Raw genomic sequence first — 21,504 nt, forward strand, 5'->3', positions numbered from 1 at the left:
CCGAGGGAATGAACATAACCCATGACAAAGTCATAAGATGGAAAGACTTAGTGGACTATCAAATAAGAGATCCAGTAATCAGCATCATTCGGCAAGCTGTTCAAAGAAAGAATTCCGCTCTATTGAAGAGTGCTCCCCGAGACCTGGTCGCGTTACTAATGCGTGAGGTGGACAAATTCGAGATAGACAATTGTTTGCTCTATAGGGTAGTCCAATATCATAACCACCCTGATAGGCGACAACTGGTTCTACCCCAAAACTTGAGATATATGGTGTTGAAGTCTCTACATGATGAACACGGGCACCTCGGTGTAGAGAAGACTTTTGGGCTAGTCCGAGACCGCTTCTTCTGGCCCAAGATGCGGGAAGCGGTGGAACAACACTGCCGCCGTTGTTCCCGGTGCGTTCAACGCAAGACTTTGCATACCAGAGCAGCTCCCATGGCCCATCTCAAGAGTTCTGGTCCAATGGACCTGGTGTGTATGGACTTTCTGTGTATTGAACCTGATAGCCGAGGAATCTGTAACGTGCTGGTCATCACGGACCATTACACCCGATATGCGCAGGCCTTCCCCACAAAAGACCAGAAGGCCATCACATTCGCAAAAATTCTATGGGAGAAGTTCTTCGTTCATTACGGTCTCCCAAACCGACTTCACTCCGACCAAGGGCGAGATTTTAAGAGTACTCTGATCCGAGAATTACTTAAAATGCTGAACATCGCCAAATCCCAGATGACTCCGTACCACCCCGAAGGAGATGCTTTACCTGAACGATTCAACAGGACCCTGTTGGACATGCTTGGAACCCTGAAGAAAACAGAATGGATTCGTCATGTAGAAGCTTTGGTACACGCATACAACTGTACTCGCCATGAGTCCACTGGATTCTCCCCATACTTCCTCATGTTTGGGCGGGAGGCAAGACTCCCAGTAGATGTGCGTCTTCGAGTATCAACGGATGGGATACCCAATGCTACCCATTTCAAGTATGTGCAAAGGCTAAAGGACAGTTTGCAGCAAGCTTACCAACAGGCTGAGAAGTCTACAGCTAAACTGAATGCTGGCAATAAGAGACGATATGACAATAAAGTCAAGTATCGAGAGTTACGTCCTGGGGATGCTGTGTTGCTTCGTAATCTGGGAGTCCCCGGAAAACATAAACTGGCGGACCGGTGGAGAGATGGCGTATATGAGGTAAAGTCACAGATGCCCGGCCTCCCGGTCTATCGCATCAAAGACACAGACGGCCGGGTAAAGGTTTGGCATCGTAATCACCTTCTCCCCATTCCCCAAGTGGGAGACGAAGAAGAAGAAATACAGGCCACGCCGCTCAACGGTGAGTCCGATCTATCAGAGGTGGGTCAAGAGACTGTAGATAACGAGACCCACTCTGAAACTCCTGAAGACCCTATGGAGGGACCCTCTCAAAGGGACTATTCCACAGAAGGGGCATCTCCCGGAGGAGCTACGGGTAAGGGGCCCCGTAGGCCAATGCCTACTAAGGTGGCACCAACAGGCCAGCCTTTGAATCCACAGAGCCTGTGCTTTGTGCCTAACAGAGACTGTTCAAAAACATTTCTCCCCTCAAGGGAAGAGGCTGAGCCTCAGGACTGTACTTATTACTCCCTAGAGGGAGTTGCTGAAGAACAGCTCCGTAGGAGCCAAAGAGTCAGGTACCCTCCAAATCGGGTAACCTATGATCAAATTGGGGCACCCCATTATGAGGCTCAGCAGTGGTCTCGGAGAAAAATCCAATCTGTGATTGTGATGCTCACGGAGTTGTGCAATATTGTTTAGAGTTATGCATGTGCTAATTTATATGATCTACTGCATTTTTATTATATAATTTCTGTACGGGTTGAGTTATGTATCCCAAGCGAGGACGTTGGGTTTTTCACCAGGGGGAGGATGTAGCCATGTCCCCCCTTGTACTAGCTGACCCCCCTCCTTCCAGAGCGCACAGCCGCCGCGCGCGAGGTAGTGAGGGGCAGGTGCGCGTTACCTATGAGTTGCGGCCGGTTGCTAGGGACGCGAGTGGGCCGGTTGCCGGGGACGCGATCGGGCCGTTGCTAAGGCCGCGGTCGCGTCGCGAGGGTCCCGGCGGCTTGGGAAGCAGGGCGCCGCCATTGTTAGGTTGGTGCCTGCGCACAAGACATGCGTGCGAGGCCCCCGCAAGGGAGAATAGCTCCCGAGAGTAGCAGCCCCCAGGGTGCACAGGGGCAGAGCCACATGACTCCAGGGAGCCAATAGGGCTACAGTATCTCCCCAGGAGGGAGATAGATACATTTAGTGGGCTCTACGCAGTTGTTTTAGTCAGGACCCGGACAAGCTAGGGGAAGGAGGTGAGTGCAGGGGTCAGTGATCCTCTGCATTAGGCCAGCAGCCCCCAAGGTCCCAGTTAGGTCCTGAGCCACTCTGTAGATTGTGGAGCTGTAGGGACAGGCCCTAGATAGGGACACTGCCCCATTAGCTAGTTGGATAGTCAGGGACACAGCGCTGAAGCCGTGCAGCCCTGCGAGGTGGGTTCTGGGCGCAGAACGCCACCAAAGACCCTGAGACTAAGGTGATATTATCCGCGCTGGAATTCACCCCACGCGGCGTGGAGGATGACATCGCATCGGGCGGAATCCCTGTCGTATTCCCCGGGCAGGTATCAATTCTTCAAGTGCACCAACAATCCTACATTATACTCACCCGTACTAGTGGCTGCGCAGTCACACATATCATCTCACCTAAAGAGTGCGGGACATATTGTGTGGGGTTACTGGACACGGGGTGGGATCACCCGGTGTAGGTGGGAGCGTCCTGCGAGACGCAGTAGTCAGTGTCTCTCTAGAGAGGGACACCTGTTGATTTATAAATACGTACATGCTATGCAGTAAAGCCAGTTTTGTTTTACATCTGTTCGCTTAATGTGATTGTTTCCTGTGAGGGCCCCCTCCCACTCCGTTGGGATCCCTCCCAGGTGGAGGCATTGCACCACGAGATCGTATAATATGTATGTACCCCAGGCTCCCCAAGCGGAGGCTTAGGCTCCTGAGGGCCACACAGGTTGCACAGCAGGTAGTAGCGTCTGTATTCACAGGGAATACCCGTTACATGTATATAGGAGAGGGCGGTATTATGTGTATGAGGAGAGGGGGGGGTATTATGTGTATTGAGGAGAGGGCGGTATTATGTGCATTGAGGAGAGGGCAGTATTATGTGCATTGAGGAGAGGGCGGTATTATGTGCATTGAGGAGAGGGCGGTATTATGTGTTTTGAGGAGAGGGTGGTATTATGTGCATGAGGAGAGGGCGGTATTATGTGTATTGAGGAGAGGGCGGTATTATGTGTATTGAGGAGAGGGCAGTATTATGTGTATTGGGGAGAGGGCGGTATTATGTGTATTGAGGAGAGGGCAGTATTATGTGTATGAGGAGAGGGCAATATTATGTGCATTGAGGAGAGGGCAGTATTATGTGCATTGAGGAGAGGGCAGTATTATGTGCATTGAGGAGAGGGCAGTATTATGTGTATTGAGGAGAGGGTGGTATTATGTGTATTAAGGAGAGGGCGGTATTATGTGTATTGGGGAGAGGGCGGTATAATGTGTATTGAGGAGAGGGCGGTATTATGTGTATTGGGGAGAGGGCGGTATTATGTGTATTGGGGAGAGGGCGGTATTATGTGTATTGAGGAGAGGGCGGTATTATGTGTATTGAGGAGAGGGCGGTATTATGTGTATTGGGGAGAGGGCGGTATTATGTGTATTGGGGAGAGGGCGGTATTATGTGTATTGAGGAGAGGGCGGTATTATGTGTATTGGGGAGAGGGCGGTATTATGTGTATTAAGGAGAGGGCGGTATTATGTGTATTGGGGAGAGGGCGGTATTATGTGTATTGAGGAGAGGGTGGTATTATGTGTATTGAGAGGGTGGTGTTATTTGTGTTGAGGAAAGGGAGAGACGAAGAATGTAGTGGTGGCAAAAGAGTATGGGCCTAAGGGCGACAACATTGTAAATCCTCCAATGTGTATGCTGCTTGTGTCCTTTGGGTGTTTAATAATTTCTATTGTGTTATTTTCAGGGGTCAAGTGTGATATTCAACTTGTTCAACCCAGCTCAGAAATGAAAAAGCCCGGGGATAGTGTGACATTATCCTGCAAGACTTCGGGATACACATTCACCAGCTTTTAACTGGATTCAGCAAGTTCCAGGGAAAGGATTGCACTGGGTTGGCAGAATTTATCCTGGAGAAGCAGATACACATTACGCCTCCTCATTCCAAGGGAGATGCAAAATTACTAGAGATGATTCCATTAGCACACTGTATCTACAAATAAACATTCTGAAATCAGAATACACCGCCATGTAATACTGTCACGTGTGCTCACCACAAACTGGACTAGACCGCGAGGCTGAGGTGGGGATGTATATAACCACCGCCCTACAACCGCGGGGACAGGTCTGGATCTCAGGGTCGGGTAGCCGGGTCAGGGTAGGAGAGTGGAGGATGGTCGTGGTACTTGCCATAATCGGGTTGGAGAGAGAAGCGTAGTCGAAGTCCGTAGCCGTGGTTGAGAGCATGGGAGTCCAGTGATGAGCCAAGGTCCAAGGGACCAGAGAGTAGAGGTTCGGGTCAAATCTGCGGTCACAAAGAGAAAGCACAACAACAAGGTATAGCACAGGAACGAACAGCTTGTAGCAAGCACAACACAGATCAAAAGTCTATGCTCAGCAATCAGCACAGGGCTGATTGAGCATATAAAGGGACTGGAACCAATAGGAGGGTCCCTACGCGTTTCGTCAACATGTGACTTCATCAGAGGTGACATCTCTCCATTCCGCATTGTTTTTATAAGCCTAAGCACAATCTATCAAAACATTTGCACATGATGCTAGTTGCGGATTTTTGAGAGATAATAGTACACAAAACATGTCATATGTGCAATGAACAAGATATATTGTAAAAACGTATAAAAATACATACACAGTACTTTATGAAAAACAATTATATATACAATAAATCTATATTGAGGGAACTGTTGTATACACAATTAGTATGTTGATTACATAAATAGTTAAAATTACATCAATGAGAGACAAAGACTACCATTGGCAGTAAAGTTGTAAAAAGTATAAAAATGTTACCAACATTTGTACCAAATAGGAATAATTTGTTGATTAAATGAGCTGTTGTTTTCTGGACTCTATCCTGTCACCAACATCTCGGAGGTCTGATTATCCGGTGTGAACTTCCTGCAGATGAGTCCTTACCCACAGAGAATCTCTCTAAGGCCAATAATATACTGTGTGCGGCCGTGCCTGTGCGAACGCGTGTGCACGTGACGCACACTTTTTGCGTGTATGGTGGTCTGTGCTGCCGGGTTCGCGTATGCGCGTGTGTAATTTATTATTATTAAAAAAAGACACTTTGGTGAATAAAATATTTATTAACATTGTACACACACACACACACACACACACACACACACACACACACACACACACACACACACACACACACACACACACACACACACACACACACACACACACACACACACACACACACACACACACACACACACACATATTTCAGCGGCGGTAGCAGCGCAAATTCTTTCTTTTCACCATCTTCCCCCCTGTCGGCCGGTTCCAGTGTGCGCGCGCGGCACCATTGTAGAAAGGCTGACTAAGGCAGGGATTATGGTTCCGGCGTCGGTGCATGCGTGCGCCCGGCAACCACTCTTCTCGTTTTGTTGTTGTTAGCAACCACTGTGCCTGCGCATCTGGCGGGAAAGTTGCGCATTAAAGCTTCAACGTTTTGTTAAGATCAAAAATGTTGCTTTTTCAGGCGGGTGCAGCATCACGTGTAGTTTTCCGGAGGGAGCAGATCATGAGAAATCCGCTGTGCCATCACAAGAATGCAGGATGATGTGAGCAATTTACCTCACCGCTCTTAAAGGCACAGTCTCACCGAAGGGCACGGAGCGGGCAAGTGAAGTGAAAGCGCTCAGCCAGTAACACCTTGCATAACCTCACTGATGCATTTTCAAATTACAGTTTTATCAAAATATATTTTTACACAAGTTACCTCAGTGTCACATCTCACAGAAATAAATTTTGGTTTAGCAGCATAATTATCGTCTCTTGTTTTTGTAAATTGATACATACATATAAAAACTTGTAACTTTTATATTTATAAATTGAATCTTTGTACAAAAATTATATTTATTTCGTTTTTATTTTATAAAAAGTAAAAAAAAAATATATAAAATAAATAAATAATTATTGTATACTTACTTGGTCATATCAAACAATGTAGAAGTAATAACAAATATTCAAGTCCTGGAACATTTGGGTAACAGTGATCATAACATGGTCTCATTTGAAATAAATTATCAAAAAACAGATTACTTGAGTTCAACAAAGACTTTAAACTTTAGAAAGGCAGATTTTAATAAACTGAAGTCTAATCTACAAGTAATACACTGGGATGATGTTTTTGCAGGGAAAAATGTAGAAGATAAATGGTCAGTCTTTAAAACATTGTTAGAAAAGCACACTTATCAGTGTATACCCTTGGATAATAAGTATAAAAGAAATAAGTCAAAACCAATGTGGCTAAATAAAAAGCTAGGGGAGGAAATGGACAAGAAGAGGAAGGCGTTTAGATTCTTTAAGTCAGAAGGGACGGAGACATCGTATCAGAATTATAAGGAATGTAACAAAAATTGCAAAAGGGCAATCAAATTAGCAAAAATGGATAATGAAAAAAGGATTGCAATAGAAAGTAAGGTCAACTCTAAAAAGTTCTTTAAGTATCTTAATAACAAAAAAATGAGAAAAGAAAATATTGGACCCTTTCATTGTGAGATGGGTAGGCAGATTATTGGAGATAAGGAAAAAGCTGAGGTTTAAAACAAATCCTTTGCCTCTGTGTTTACCAGGGAAGAATCTAGTTCAATAGTAGTGCCACAGGAGGAAGCCACAACCTCCATATTAATGAACAATTGGTTAACTGAGGAAGAAGTTCATAAGCGACTTGAAAAAATTAAAGTAAATAAGGCACCTGGCCCCGATGGCATACATCCAAGAGTTCTCAAGGAGTTAAGCTCAGTAATAGCAAAACCATTATATTTAATATTCAAGGACTCCATTTCCACAGGCTCAGTACCACAAGATTGGCGTAAAGCAGATGTGGTGCTTATAATTAAAAAGGGAGCTAGACCACAACCGGGAAATTACAGACCTGTAAGCCTGACTTCAATAGTAGGGAAACTACTTGAAGGTTTAATACGGGATAATATTCAGGAATACCTAATGTAAAACAAAATTATTAGTAATAGTCAGCATGGATTTATGAAGGATAGATCTTGCCAAACTTACCTTATTTGTTTCTTTAAGAGGTAAGTAGGAATTTAGACCAGGGTAATGCAGTTGATGTGGTCTACTTAGATTTTGCAAAGGCTTTTGATACGGTTTCACACAAGAGGTTGGTGTACAAAATAAAGAAAATTGGACTCAGTAATAATATATCCACCTGGATTGTAAACTGGTTAAAGGACAGACAACAGAGGGTTGTCATAAATGGAACTTTTTCAGGTTGGGTTAAAGTCGTGAGTGGAGTACCTCAGGGATCGGTATTGGGACCCCCTGCTTTTTAACGTGTTTATTAATGACCTTGAGGTTGGGATCGAGAGCAAAGTCCCCATCTCTGCTGATGATACTAAATTGTGTAAGGTAATAGAATCAGAGCAGGATGTAATTTCTCTTCAGAAGGACTTGGAGACTTGAAACGTGGGCAGGCAAATGGCAGATGAGGTTTAATACAGATAAATGTAAGGTTATGCATTTGGGATGCAAGAATAAAAAGGCGACTTACAAATTAAATGGAGATATATTGGGGAATCCTTGATGGAGAAGGATTTAGGAGTGCTTGTAGATAGCAGGCTTAGCAATAGTGCCCAATGTTATGCAGTATCTGCAAAGGAAAACAAGAGCTTATCTCGCATCAAACGGACAATGGATGGAAGGGAAGAAAACATAATTATGCCCCTTTACAAAGCATTAGTAAGACCACACCTTTAATATGGAGTACAATTTTGGGCACCAATCCTAAGAAAAGACATTATGGAACTAGAGAGAGTGCAGAGAAGAGCCACCAAATTAATAAAGGGGATGGACATTCTAACTTATGAGGAGAGGCTACCTAAATTAGATTTATTTACATTAGAAAAGAGGCGTCTAAGAGAGGATATGATAACTATATACACATATATTCAGGGACAATACAAGGAGCTTTCAAAAGAAATTCACCCCTCATCATCCTCATATCTGCCCCAGCAACCCTCATCCTGATATATATCTCCCCAGCACCCCTCATCCTCATATTTCCCACAGCACTCCTCATCATCATCCTCATATCTCCCCCAGCACCTCTCATCTTCATCCTCATATCTCCCTCAGAACTCATCATCTTCATATATCTTCCCCAGCACCCCTCATCCTCACCCCTCACCATCAACGTTTGTGACTCCCCCTCTCTCACACCCCCATATCTCCCCCTCACCCATACACAATACTCACCCTCCACCTCACACACAATACTCCGCTTCAGACCACACACATTCCCCCTGCATCTAACATCACTCAACCTGCATATCACCCCTCCTGCACATCACCCCCTCCTGCACATCACCCCTCCTGCACATCACCCCTCCTGCACCTCACCCCCTGCACCTCACCTCACCCCCTGCACCTCACTCCCCTGAACCTCACCCCCCTGCACCTCACCCCCCTGCACCTCACCCCCCTGCACCTCACCCCCTTGCATCTCACCCCCTGCTCCTCACACCCCTGCACCTCACCCCCTGCACCTCACTTCACCCCCCTTGCACATCCCCTCCCTGCACCTCACCTCACCCCCCTGCACATCACCCCCTCTGCAGATCACCCCCCCTGCACATCACCCCCTGCACCTCACATCACTCCCCTGCACATATCCCTCTGCACCTCACATATCCCCCTGCACCTCCTCACCTCACATCAGCCCCTACACCTCCCTGCACCTCAGATCACGGCGGCAGAGCAGGCAGGAATGCGCGCTCTCGCAAGCAGCGGGCACCGGAAGTGTCGCACTGCTAAACCGTGCAGTCTTGAGAGCGGGCTGGGGGGGAGGAGGGGGGAGAGTGGACTCGGGGGGGGAGAGCGGACTCGTGGGGGGGGGGAGAGTGGACTTGGGGGGGGAGAGTGGACTCGGAGGAGGGAGAGCGAACTCGGGGGAGGGAGAGCAGACTCGGGAGGGAGGAGGGGGAAAGCTGCCGCCGCCGCAGGCCGCACAGTGGGCCGCATGTTGTGCAGGCCTGCTCTATACTTTAACTCAAACTGTAACCCCTTCCACTCTCTCCACCTTATCCCTGGTGAGAGAGTTACGGAACCCATCACTGGGTCCTGAGGTTCGGGCATATCCCGGGACCTGGAATGTAACCCAGTTCCCTGCCCGGTTTTACTGCTCTGGTTTGTGCTGAAGCAGGGGGATTTGGCGGTGAGCTGCAACCTGCATTCCAGGGAGGATTTTAGCGGGGATCTGTGTTCCTCATGTCCTCAGGAATCTGGGGAGATTCCTGAGTGCATGTTTCGGGGTAACACGCAACATGGGCCCCCCATCTACCCAAACACACCCTGACAACAGTTTACCGTAAAATCCCCCCTGACTCTCACGCCTGCACATCCCCGCTGGCTGGCACTCCTGGAACAGTAAAACCACATACATCTTTATTATACCAACAGTTATATGCCACAATTGGGTTGAAGAGCTGACACTCACAATTCCCCACGGGCACATTTTTATTAATTCATTTTAACTGCAGCTAGCTTCTGAGCTGCAAAACAGGGACAATAATGCTAGTGTAGGGGAAAACATGGTATTATGGGGATAATACATGTTAACCCCTTCAGCCCCAACAAGGGTTAGGGTTAACCAGCCGGGCATAATACCTTTATTATTGGCCTGCTTAACCCTCTCCCGCCACAGTGTGCTAAAAAAAAAAAAAAGCCAAAACAAATTGAAATATAAACCGTTTATTAAATTCTAACAATATAAACTGTTTATTAAATTCTAACAATATAAACCGTTTATTAAATTCTAACAATTTAAACATAACCAATTAAGTAAGTTTATTACAATACCCACAGATAAACCCCGTATAGATATCAGAAAATGACCAAATAGCATACATTTCTCAATAATATATTGATACACAGCAGTGTTTGAATACAATTGTTTGGCGGTGAGGGGGGGGGGAAGAGAAGTGACGGGGGGGGAAGTTGAGGGGGGGAGGGAGGGAAGGTGAGGGGGGAGAGAGGGGTGAAGGGGGGAGATAGAGAGATGAGGGGAGAAGTGGGGGAGCAGTGGCAGGATGGGTGGGAGTGGAGTGGGATAGGTGGATGGAGGGGAGATGGGGAGAGAAGTGGGGGGACAGTGATATTAACAACTATATAAAATATATACAACTGAATAAAAAATATACAAACTATATTAGCTAGTATTACAATATATAAACAATATGCATTTACTGTTATAGATGTCTTTACATTTAATTACATAGCACAATTATAGTACAACAACAGTAATTCAAAAAAATTTAGGTGACTGTGTTGACATCGCCATCTTGAATTTGAGCTGAAATGGAGGAAGAGGAAGTGAGATCAATGTTCCGCCTACCAGTAGCTAGAATCGGTCTGCTGGGCATGTTCACAGAACGCTGGGGAGACAACTACACATTCTGCAGCAAGCAAGCGGCTACCATAATCTGGGCTTTAGGATTTGGGTAGGGGAAAGTTGGCTGCTGGTGTAGCCCTGGTGTGTGTCAATAAAGTTTTTTTGGAACCGAGTATCCGGGAGCTTCTTTCAGACATGCGCAGTTGCGCCGCACTTCCAACTTTCCCCTGACTTGCATCTCGGCGGCGGCACGCAGGAGGAGACAAGGAGAGCGGTCCCACAACCGGAGGAGCAGGTGAGGTTACCCCTTCCCCCTGCACCGGTGGTATCAGCGACCTAAGTCAGCTCCCTTATGCCCACTCCAGTGTCTGACACTCTCAAACCTGCCTCACACAGAAGCGCTCGACAGACCTTCACTATTTAGGATTTGGGTAGCAGGCTCCTTGGGGAAGCTTCAGGGAACTGGTCCCTATTCTTTTAATAGTAGGGAAAGTACAGTCTGTGATGCACAAACACATAAATCCTGCTATCCTGCTGCTGCATAAACCTGTCTTGTGAACATGATCTCAGCAGCGCCTTCAAATGTGTGCCCCCCCCCCCCCCCTCTCTGGGCGATTCTGCCATTACACGGTGTGGTGCGGTGCATACCTGCTGGCTCACAGTAGATCTGAGCTTCCCACGTTGTTGTAGGGGAGAACAGGACAGGCTTCTGGGTTAGGATCTGATTCTCTCTCTCGGTGACAGTGCCTCCATCTCTTGCAGGCTCCAGGGATGCGGAGACAATCCCTGCAGGAGAAACTCACTTCCACTCCCCCTGATAGACTATAGTCTCAGGCAAGAGGATATATTTCAAACAGGCTCTCTTTATTCTGTACACTGGCAAATGTCACAGCTCACACAGCATACACAGCTCATTTCTTGGGGCTTCAGCCTCAGGATGTACCCTGGACCTCAACTCCAGGCCAAGGGCACCTGAAGCTGTCCATGCTCTTCCCTTACTCCCTGGTGGAGTACAGGGTGTAGTGTTCCTCTGGCAGAGCCCTGCACAGCTGTTTGGGTAGACCAGCCTCGATCAAGCAGGTAGAGGCACTGACTAAATTTGGTATTGCAGCTCCTTAAGTACAAGGGAAGTAGGTACCAGGTCTGAGTCCCTGATTGGACACACACAGGCCTAGTTGCACCACCTCCCCTGTCAATCAAGAAGCTACTGTGAGTGGGGAAAGCGCATGATAACTCCTGGCAGCCTGTTCTTATCAAGGCTTACTGCCAGGAGGGGGCAGACTGGTAGCCAAGGAAACCAGTCCTTGCTACACACATAATACATATTTGTTGATACTCGTGCAGTTCTGTAACCCAGAGAAGTACAGGATCCCTTCTCAGTACATGTCAGATATAGAAAAGCAGTGATACTGTGATCACAGGAGCAGCTAATGGAACAAAAAGAAATACATAGAACAATTAGGGTAATCAACTCTCACAGATGAAAGGCAAGAAAGACCCCAATTTTAAGCACTCGGATCCTTCACTATAGGGCTCTAGTGATGGGGATAATGCTCACTACGATGTCTGATAGAGTATAATTAACAGATTGTATACTATAATGTGCACTGAAGGGTATACAGAGGAAGTTGAAATAATAGAGATTGTTACGATTGATGGAATAATGTGCATAGATAAAATAATTTTAATTGCTATAGTTATTAAAATAAATGATCTGATTGCTAAAACCGAACGTTACTGTACAAAGCAATCGTGCAGAGTCTGCAATATTTGGATATATATATATAGCTTAAAGCTTAAATAAGAACAGCAAAAGCAATAGCAACAGTTATTCATGTGTTTGTGGTAAAGCACAAAGAAAAAAATTAAAGATAAACAAGTAGTGACATATCTGTTTTTATTGTATACGCAGACCACTGTTTTACTGATGGTAATATGTATAAACCTGCAGCACGTTACACTGTGGTATTTTAGCCACAAGCAGCCATGATATAAGCACTGTTCAGTTAAATCACGGCCTAAAAAGGTTCCTGCAGGTTCTATCTTGGCTGCTAGGCTGTTTATCTGCCTGTTAGGTGTACAGTATGCGATAAGGTAATCTTATAAGATCTATAGCCCTGGAAAGATCAATTGCTTCCCATATGGAGAGAGAGAGAGGAGAGAGAGTGAGGGATTTTCTTGACCACAACATTTTTAGGAGGGTTTTATGACCCTTATCTTTAGATGATCAGACTGTTTGTCAGAACTAGAGGTGAATCGCTGGTTTGGTTCTGTGCATTGTTTATAGAGTTATTATGAAGCGTCCTTAGGCTGCGTCCCCACTGGCGCTGAGCTCGCTCATCGTTTGAGAGCTCTCCAAGCATGAGCGCGGGTGTCCTTTACATTTTCGCAAGCGCTCGCGGGGGGGGGGGGGGGGGGACCGTGCAGGGGAAGCTGAGCACGCTTGTAAGTATGAAAAATTTGTTTATGTAAGCGCAGAGCGCCGGTGAGCGTGTGTGCCCGCGCATACGCGGGCGCGCATCGCGTGAGCGGGGACTTGCATATAAATATATATGCAAGTCACCTCGCCAAGCGACGCCCGCTCAGGGAGTTCAGCGCTAGCGGGGACGCAGCCTTAGTGAGACAGATAAACAGAAGCAGCTGATATGCAAGAAGTGTGAAAAAATACCTGTTACTATCACGGGATAATAATTACTGTCACTGGTCACAAGGGGGCAGTATGCACTTACTAATCTCACGCATATAAAGGGTCAGTCCCTTATAGGGATTTAATGGCAGTGACAACTTTAATGCGTTATATGTGGGTGATTGGCACATTTTATTATTTTAATCTAATTTTATTTTTAAATGTGTCCATACTACCCAAACACTTTGCAGAGTTTTTACTATCTTTACCTAATGTCTTTTGAGATAAAACTGTTTGTAATCTCTTGTATATAAAGGTAGATTATGAATTCACAATTTGCACACTTTTGTCTTTTTTATAACTGAAGTTGGCATTGTTGCCAAAGAGATAAAGTGAAAGAACAACACTTTCGATATCAGGATAACATTAAGGGGACCAGAAGTAAATAAAAATAAAACCCACTCTGGGTATAATATTTGTGATCCAACTGCATGTGTTTAGGGGAAAAATGGATCAGGACTGGCAATAGGTACCGATCCATACACCCAGCAGAATAAGAAATCACCGCAGGGTGTGATACACAAAACCGGAATGTAGGAAAAGTCCTTGTTTCCATAGAAAAGATGCGTGACTAATGATAAAATACATTTTAATGCAGTGTTTCCGTGTGGTTTTGCTTTTTGCCCTAGCTGGGAAGCATGGCGTCTCCGGAAATGCACCCCTGTATTGCCGCTTCGGGGACCCCTTGCTCCCTGAGATACTTACATCGGAAGGTGATGCCGATAGCAGCCCCGGCTGGGTACGGAAAATGTCTGTTTAAAGGTCCTGTGGCCAATAGGAAGTCACAACATCATCCCTTGCAGCTTCCCATTGGCCCATGTGACGCAGGCCCTTTAAACTGATGTGAGATACTGGCAGCAGCTTTAGAGGTATCTCTGGGAGCAGGGCCGCCAACAGAAACCATGGGGCCCAGGACAAATGAACGGAGCCGCCCCCCAACACCAACCTATAGCGCACCTACCACGAAATAAGTGATTAGTGACTGGGTGGGTTAGTGACTGGGTGGGTGGGTTAGTGACTGGTTGGGTTAGTGACTGGGTGGGTGGGTTAGTGACTGGGTGGGTGGGTTAGTGACTGGGTGGGTTAGTGACTGGGTGGGTGGGTTAGTGACTGGGTGGGTTAGTGACTGGGTGGGTGGGTTAGTGACTGGGTGGGTGAGTTACTGGGTTTGTTACTGGGTGGGTTTACTGGGTGGGTGACAGGGACTTTGACAGTGACTGGGTGACTGTGACTGGATGGGTGATAGTGACTGGGTGGGTGACAGTGACTGGGTGGGTGACTTAACTTGACCAGGTGGGTGCTGCTTCCTGCTTCCTTGCCGCCAGATGCTTCCCCCCCTGCCTGCCCTGTCCCCGATATCCCCGCGTCAGCTGCCCTGGCGGGAAGTGAGCACGGGGGAGGGGGGCGCAGGAGGTGGGCTCAGGGGGGGTGCGGGAGGTTGGCGGCTGTGGGGGGCGAGATTGGCAAGCTGGGCAGGAGGCGTGCGCGTGGGAAGCTGGGTTGGCGCGCGTGGGAAGCCTGGTTGGCGCGCGCGTGGGAAGCTGGGTTGGCGCGCGCGTGGGAAGCTGGGTTGGCCCGCGCGTGGGAAGCTGGGTTGGCGCGCGCGTGGGAAGCTGGGTTGGCCCGCGCGTGGGAAGCTGGGTTGGCGCGCGCGTGGGAAGCTGGGTTGGCGCGCGCGTGGGAAGCTGGGTTGGCGCGCGCGTGGGAAGCTGGGTTGGCGCTTCCCCTCCATCCCAGACTCACGGGGCCCGGGACGCCAGTACCTTTTGTCCCCCTCTGTTGGCTTTCCTGTCTAGGAGCAGGGGGTTCCCGTAGCTGAAATTAAAGGGGTTCATCTCTGGAGACCCCCTGCTTCATCTCTGGAGACCCCCTGCTTCATCTCTGGAGACCCCCTGCTTCATCTCTGGAGACCCCCTGCTTCATCTCTGGAGACCCCCTGCTTCACACCCAGGGAAGGGTTTTTTAAAGGTAAAGTCCCTGTAACTCTCCTGTGCATCGCGCGGGCAGCCTCGTGTCAGCTGGAAAAGTCCCTCTGATTAAATCAGGATTTACTTTGGACTATTTCAGTGTGTTATTGTCATCACTAAGATACACCAGTCAGGAAAAATCACTTCTCCCACCTCCCTCGTGTCAACACAGACCCCCTTCTCTTGGCCACACAGACCCCCCCCCCCCCCCTAGATCACACAGACCCCCCCCCCCCTATCCTCCCCATCCCTAATGATAAAGCCCCTGCTAATGATGCAGGAAGGGTGAGACTCCCCCGGCCAGGAGGGGAAATGAGGGCGTTATTATATCTCTATAACGGGGTGTGAGCGATCCTGCGCCGCACTATAGTACAGCGCAGAGCGCAGGAGAGGAGCGGGGGCAGAGAGGGGATATAGGGGGGACATTGGTGGGTAGAGCCCTGAAGGTCAGAAAAGGAGCTGTGTATGTAATGCAGAATTTGGGGGGAAGCCAGGGGGTGGGGGGAAATTAACCCCTTTTCTGAAAATATATATTATTTTATTTGTTAAATGAATCTGAGGCGTTAAACTACTAGAATTCCTATTGCAATGTCTCTTTTGATGCTGATTATTAAAACTATTCTGTGCTATCAGCTCTGAGACAAAGTCCCATCTCCTTATTCACAAGGCTCAGCAACCGCTGCAAGGATCCCAGACTTTATTTATCCCTGAGAGAGAGTTACTGGGAATATGGATGAGAAACTGCTTATGGATGTGACTAATATCTGTGATTAGAGAGAGACTCATTATACTGAGGGATTATTTAGAAATGTTTCACTTTATATTATTATTTATCTCACAATCACTGATATAAATCTGCATCAATTCTTCTTTCTTTCTTTCTTTCTTCTCTCATAACAGGGGGTATAATGATTACCTGGTACATTAATAACAGAGGGAGCTCTTGCTTCCCCTCCTCCTCTAAAACTGCACAATGACTACAATTCCCAGAATCCTTCAGTTAAAGGAAGAGATCAGCCAATCAGTGAGAAGTTTTGTAACCGCCCCCCTCCCCCTCCCACACATGGCTGCAGCAAGGTAATGATCTGATCTTCTCTGTATAATTCACATTATACACACACACACAGCTATTGTAATACACAGACACACTGTAACACTGACACACACAGCTATTGTAATACACAGACACACTGTAACACTGACACACACAGCTAGTGTAACACACAGACACACTGTAACACTGACACACACAGCTATTGTAATACACAGACACTGTAACACTGACATACAGCAGCTATTGTAATACACAGGCACACTGTAACACTGACACACAGCTATTGTAATACACAGACACACTGTAACACTGACATACAGCAGCTATTGTAATACACAGACACACTGTAACACTGACACACACAGCTATTGTAATACACAGGCACACTGTAACACTGACACACACAGCTATTGTAATACACAGACACACTGTAACATTTACATACAGCAGCTATTGTAATACACAGGCACACTGTAAGACTGACACACAGCAGCTATTGTAATACACAGGCACACACTGTAACACTGACATACAGCAGCTATTGTAATACACAGACACACACTGTAACACTGACATACACAGCTATTGTAATACACAGGCACACTGTAACACTGACACACACACAGCTATTGTAATACACAGACACACTGTAACATTTACATACAGCAGCTATTGTAATACACAGGCACACTGTAAGACTGACACACAGCAGCTATTGTAATACACAGGCACACACTGTAACACTGACATACAGCAGCTATTGTAATACACAGACACACACTGTAACACTGACATACACAGCTATTGTAATACACAGGCACACTGTAACACTGACACACACAGCTATTGTAATACACAGACACGCTGTAACACTGACACACACAGCTATTGTAATACACAGACACACTGTAACACTGACACACAGCTATTGTAATACACAGACACTGTAACACTGACATACAGCAGCTATTGTAATACACAGACACTGTAACACTGACACACACAGCTACTGTAATACACAGGCACACTGTAACACTGACACACACAGCTCCTGTAATACACAGGCACACTGTAACACTGACATACACAGCTCCTGTAATACACAGGCACACTGTAACACTGACACACACAGCTACTGTAATACACAGGCACACTGTAACACTGACATACAGCAGCTATTGTAATACACAGGCACACAGCTATTGTAATACACAGGCACACTGTAACACTGACACACACAGTTATTGTAATACACAGGCACACTGTAACACTGACATACAGCAGCTATTGTAATACACAGGCACACTGTAACACTGACACACACAGCTACTGTAATACACAGGCACACTGTAACACTGACATACAGCAGTTATTGTAATACAAAGACACACTGTAACACTGACACACATCAGCTATTGTAATACACAGGCACACACTATAACACTGACATACAGCAGCTACTGTAATACACAGACACTGTAACACTGACGCACACAGCTATTGTAATACACAAACACACTGTAACACTGACACACACAGCTATTGTAATACACAGTCACTGTAACACTGACACACACAGCTATTGTAATACACAGACACACTGTAATACTGACATACAGCAGCTATTGTAATACACAGGCACACTGTAACACTGACACACACAGCTACTGTAATACACAGGCACACTGTAACACTGACATACAGCAGCTATTGTAATACACATATACACACTGTAACACTGACACACACAGCTACTGTAATACACAGATACTGTAACACTGACACACTCAGCTATTGTAATACACAGATACTGTAACACTGACACACTCAGCTACTGTAATACACAGATACTGTAACACTGACACACTCAGCTATTGTAATACACAGGCACACTGTAACACTGACATACACACAGCTATTGTAATACACAGACACACTGTAACACTGACATACAGCAGCTACTGTAATACACAGATACTGTAACACTGACACACACAGCTATTGTAATACACAGTCACACTGTTAGGCCTCGGGCATGGTCAGCTGACCTGTGCTGAGGCGCTGGTGCTTACCAGTGAGCCCCTGCAGCCGCAATGAGAGCGGCTTTAGTAGGGGCTCGCGCACGCTTTCCGCAAGGGCGCGGAGGCGTAGGTCTTATCCAAATTTTAGATTTCGCGCTCATGGGAGCGCAGGGCCGGTCACGTGAGCGGTTCGCCCAATGAGGGCGAACCAGCTCCGTGACGTCACAGCCCCCCCCCCCCCCCACACGCCCACGGACTGCACGCTAACCAAGGCCAGGGAAAGCACCCGCTTTCCCTCAGCGCGCCTCCGTACGGCTGCTGCAACCCTGGACGCAGCCTGGCACTGACCTACAGCAGCTATTGTAATATATCGACCAGTGTTGTTTAACCTTTTTTTAAATTTGGGACCCCTATAATTATATTGTGATATTGTAACATTCCCCAGCCCTCTCTAATAGCGTGTCTGAGATCAGATGCATTGTAAATTATTCTGTATTTAGCCCATTTTTAAAATAACCTGATATTTACAGGGTTGAGCCCTCCATAGCTCACCGGTCCGCCGAGGCCACTTGCGCCGAATATACTGAATGTGCACAACAGATATACAGGCAGTCCTCGTTTTACAACGCTTCGCTTTACAACGAATGGCTTATCCAACGCTATGCAATGCATACCCATATTCATTTTTACAACGCCAAAACGGCTTATCCAACGCTCTTTCGACGCTTTGCAACGTTGTTTATGTGTGTGTGTATATATATATATATATATATATATATATATATATCTATATATGTATATATATATATATATATATATATACACATACACAAACAACGTTGCAAAGCGTCGTAAAAGCGTATATATATATTATATTATACTATATAATATATTATTTATTATGTTATATTATATATATAATACAGTATATACACTATATAATGTATGTGTGTGCTGCATATCTTATTGTCTGCGTAAAATATTTGGTGTATTTTAGTGTTAAAAATGCCTTCAGGAACGGAACCTTTCATTTAAACAATGTTCCTACGGGAAAACGTGTTTTGCTTTACAACGTTTCGCTATCCAACGCCATTTTGAGTAACGCATTGTGTCGGATAACCGAGGACCGCCTGTACTTATATATTTGGTCCGCCGAGACCATAGATGTTTGTATGCCCTATTTTGCATATCCCGGAGAAAAATTGTATGGGTCCTCGGTGACCGGGGACCAATATTTTACGTCGCAAGAGAAGGACACACTGGTATAAATAGATATATCCAAGACACTTAATTTGAAATGATATACCCTTGACACTTGAGTCAGCCAAGACTATATATCCATAAGAGGAGTTATATGGGTTATAGTCGGATACTGTTATGAAATACCTCGATCTAGGTGTTATTACCATCGCTATTAGCAAAGCTATCTGTTGATGAGATATACAGTTATACCTACCCATATTTTTTTGTGATTGGGAAATGATATAGGTGACTATACAGACTTGTATTGAATAACCATATGTATATTGAGTAAAGACAGCTGAACATATACATGCTACATTGTAGCTATGTCTGTACATATACCAGTAGTTACTATGTTACAATATGTTTCCTTAATCAGAATTGAGACTATATCTGCATAAAATACACATTCATTGGGAATAAAATAGGGGATACATTTGAGAATATAATCTATAGCGATATTTATAGCTTAGGTTAAATTTATTCTTATACAGGTATTAACCCTAATATGAGATGTCCAAGTAGATAGATGCCAACTCTATACAGATACACCTATATATGTGTTCATAATTGATACTAGAGAACATCTATTCTACCATACTCCTGTTGGGATTTTTAAATAATATACACTGTAAATAAAGACACTGAGTCACATATATATCTTGATGTAATAAAGTTTTATTATTTTATTTTAACTGGGTTTCTGAATCAGTTATAATAGTAAGCCATACACATATAATGTAATATGTATGGACAAATAGTCCGAATAATACTTACCTACTAGACATAGAGTGCAATTAGTAGAGAATTCTTTTTGATCTACCTTGTATACAAGATGAAACAAACCATTTAAAAAAATGACCAAATGGTCAGAATTCCAAATGCCACTGGGGATGGAATCTGAATAAAACGTTTCCTAACGCCTGTTGGGGAACGGTAGTGAATGTAAATATATCCCATGGTACTGGCCAGATGTAGTATTAATAAAATCTGGTCAGTAATTGATAATGATAATACTCAGTCCATTCGGAGGGGAGAGATACAGGGGACTAACCTGCAAGATATTCTCTTTACCCAAATGTAATCCCAAACATAGACACCAGTTCTATCGCTGTTCTCCGGAGAAGTGAAAAGGGAAACCCCTAAATTGCAGACTTTTCTTCCTGGCAGACGATAGGAAGGAGATGTTACCTTCTGTCCCAACCAACCTCGATACTGTGTAAACTGTGGGGTCCCCGCTAATAAGATAGCGTCTTCCAAGCAGCTGATCTCCAGATCTGTAAAAGGGAAATTCTTTTACGTGCGTTCTCTTATTGCTTGGAGATGAATGTCCAGACCAGCCGCAATACTGTGTAGTTATCCAAGCTAGATTGACGTCTTCCCCCAGCTTGAAGAGGTTCCCTCATAGCAGCAGATTCTCAATGAGTGTAGTAGGTCCCATGATCTACTGTACGACCACTCTTTGCCTGCTCCAATGGGTTGAGGCCTACCCGTTCCTTCAAATTTAGCAATTTCCTCAGGCACGTGTGATGTGTGATGTGTGAGTATATGCATGCATACATACACACATACACACATACACACATACACACATACACACATACATACATACATACATAATTCAGAATTAATGGGACCCTTTTTATTTTTCTTCATATCTTGCAAAAAAAATCACAACATTCTCATGAAAATATAATGCGAGCATTTACAGGTCTGTTATAAAGAAAAAATAAAATAACTGCACCAACCGTATAAAAATGGGTTCAGAGTTTCAGTCCCTCATAGAGTGATATGTGGTCTGCCTTGGCGTTGGCTCAGGGGCTT

The 21,504-nt window shown here is 45.6% G+C and overlaps 2 protein-coding genes across 2 annotated transcripts in view; one reads left to right on the plus strand and one right to left on the minus strand.

Moving 5' to 3' along the window:
• Positions 1-21,504, minus strand: part of LOC142464645 (uncharacterized) — a 755,558-nt gene that overhangs the window by 625,913 nt on the left and 108,141 nt on the right.
• The window catches only part of LOC142465244 (uncharacterized), a 42,825-nt gene continuing 37,726 nt past the window's right edge, over positions 16,406-21,504 (plus strand). The window contains exon 1 of the mRNA XM_075569243.1: positions 16,406-16,440. The gene's annotated coding sequence lies outside the window, so the exon portion shown is untranslated. The remainder of the gene's footprint in view (positions 16,441-21,504) is intronic.

This window comes from Ascaphus truei, chromosome 13 (assembly GCF_040206685.1).
Source record: "Ascaphus truei isolate aAscTru1 chromosome 13, aAscTru1.hap1, whole genome shotgun sequence".
Classification (NCBI taxonomy): domain Eukaryota; kingdom Metazoa; phylum Chordata; class Amphibia; order Anura; family Ascaphidae; genus Ascaphus; species Ascaphus truei.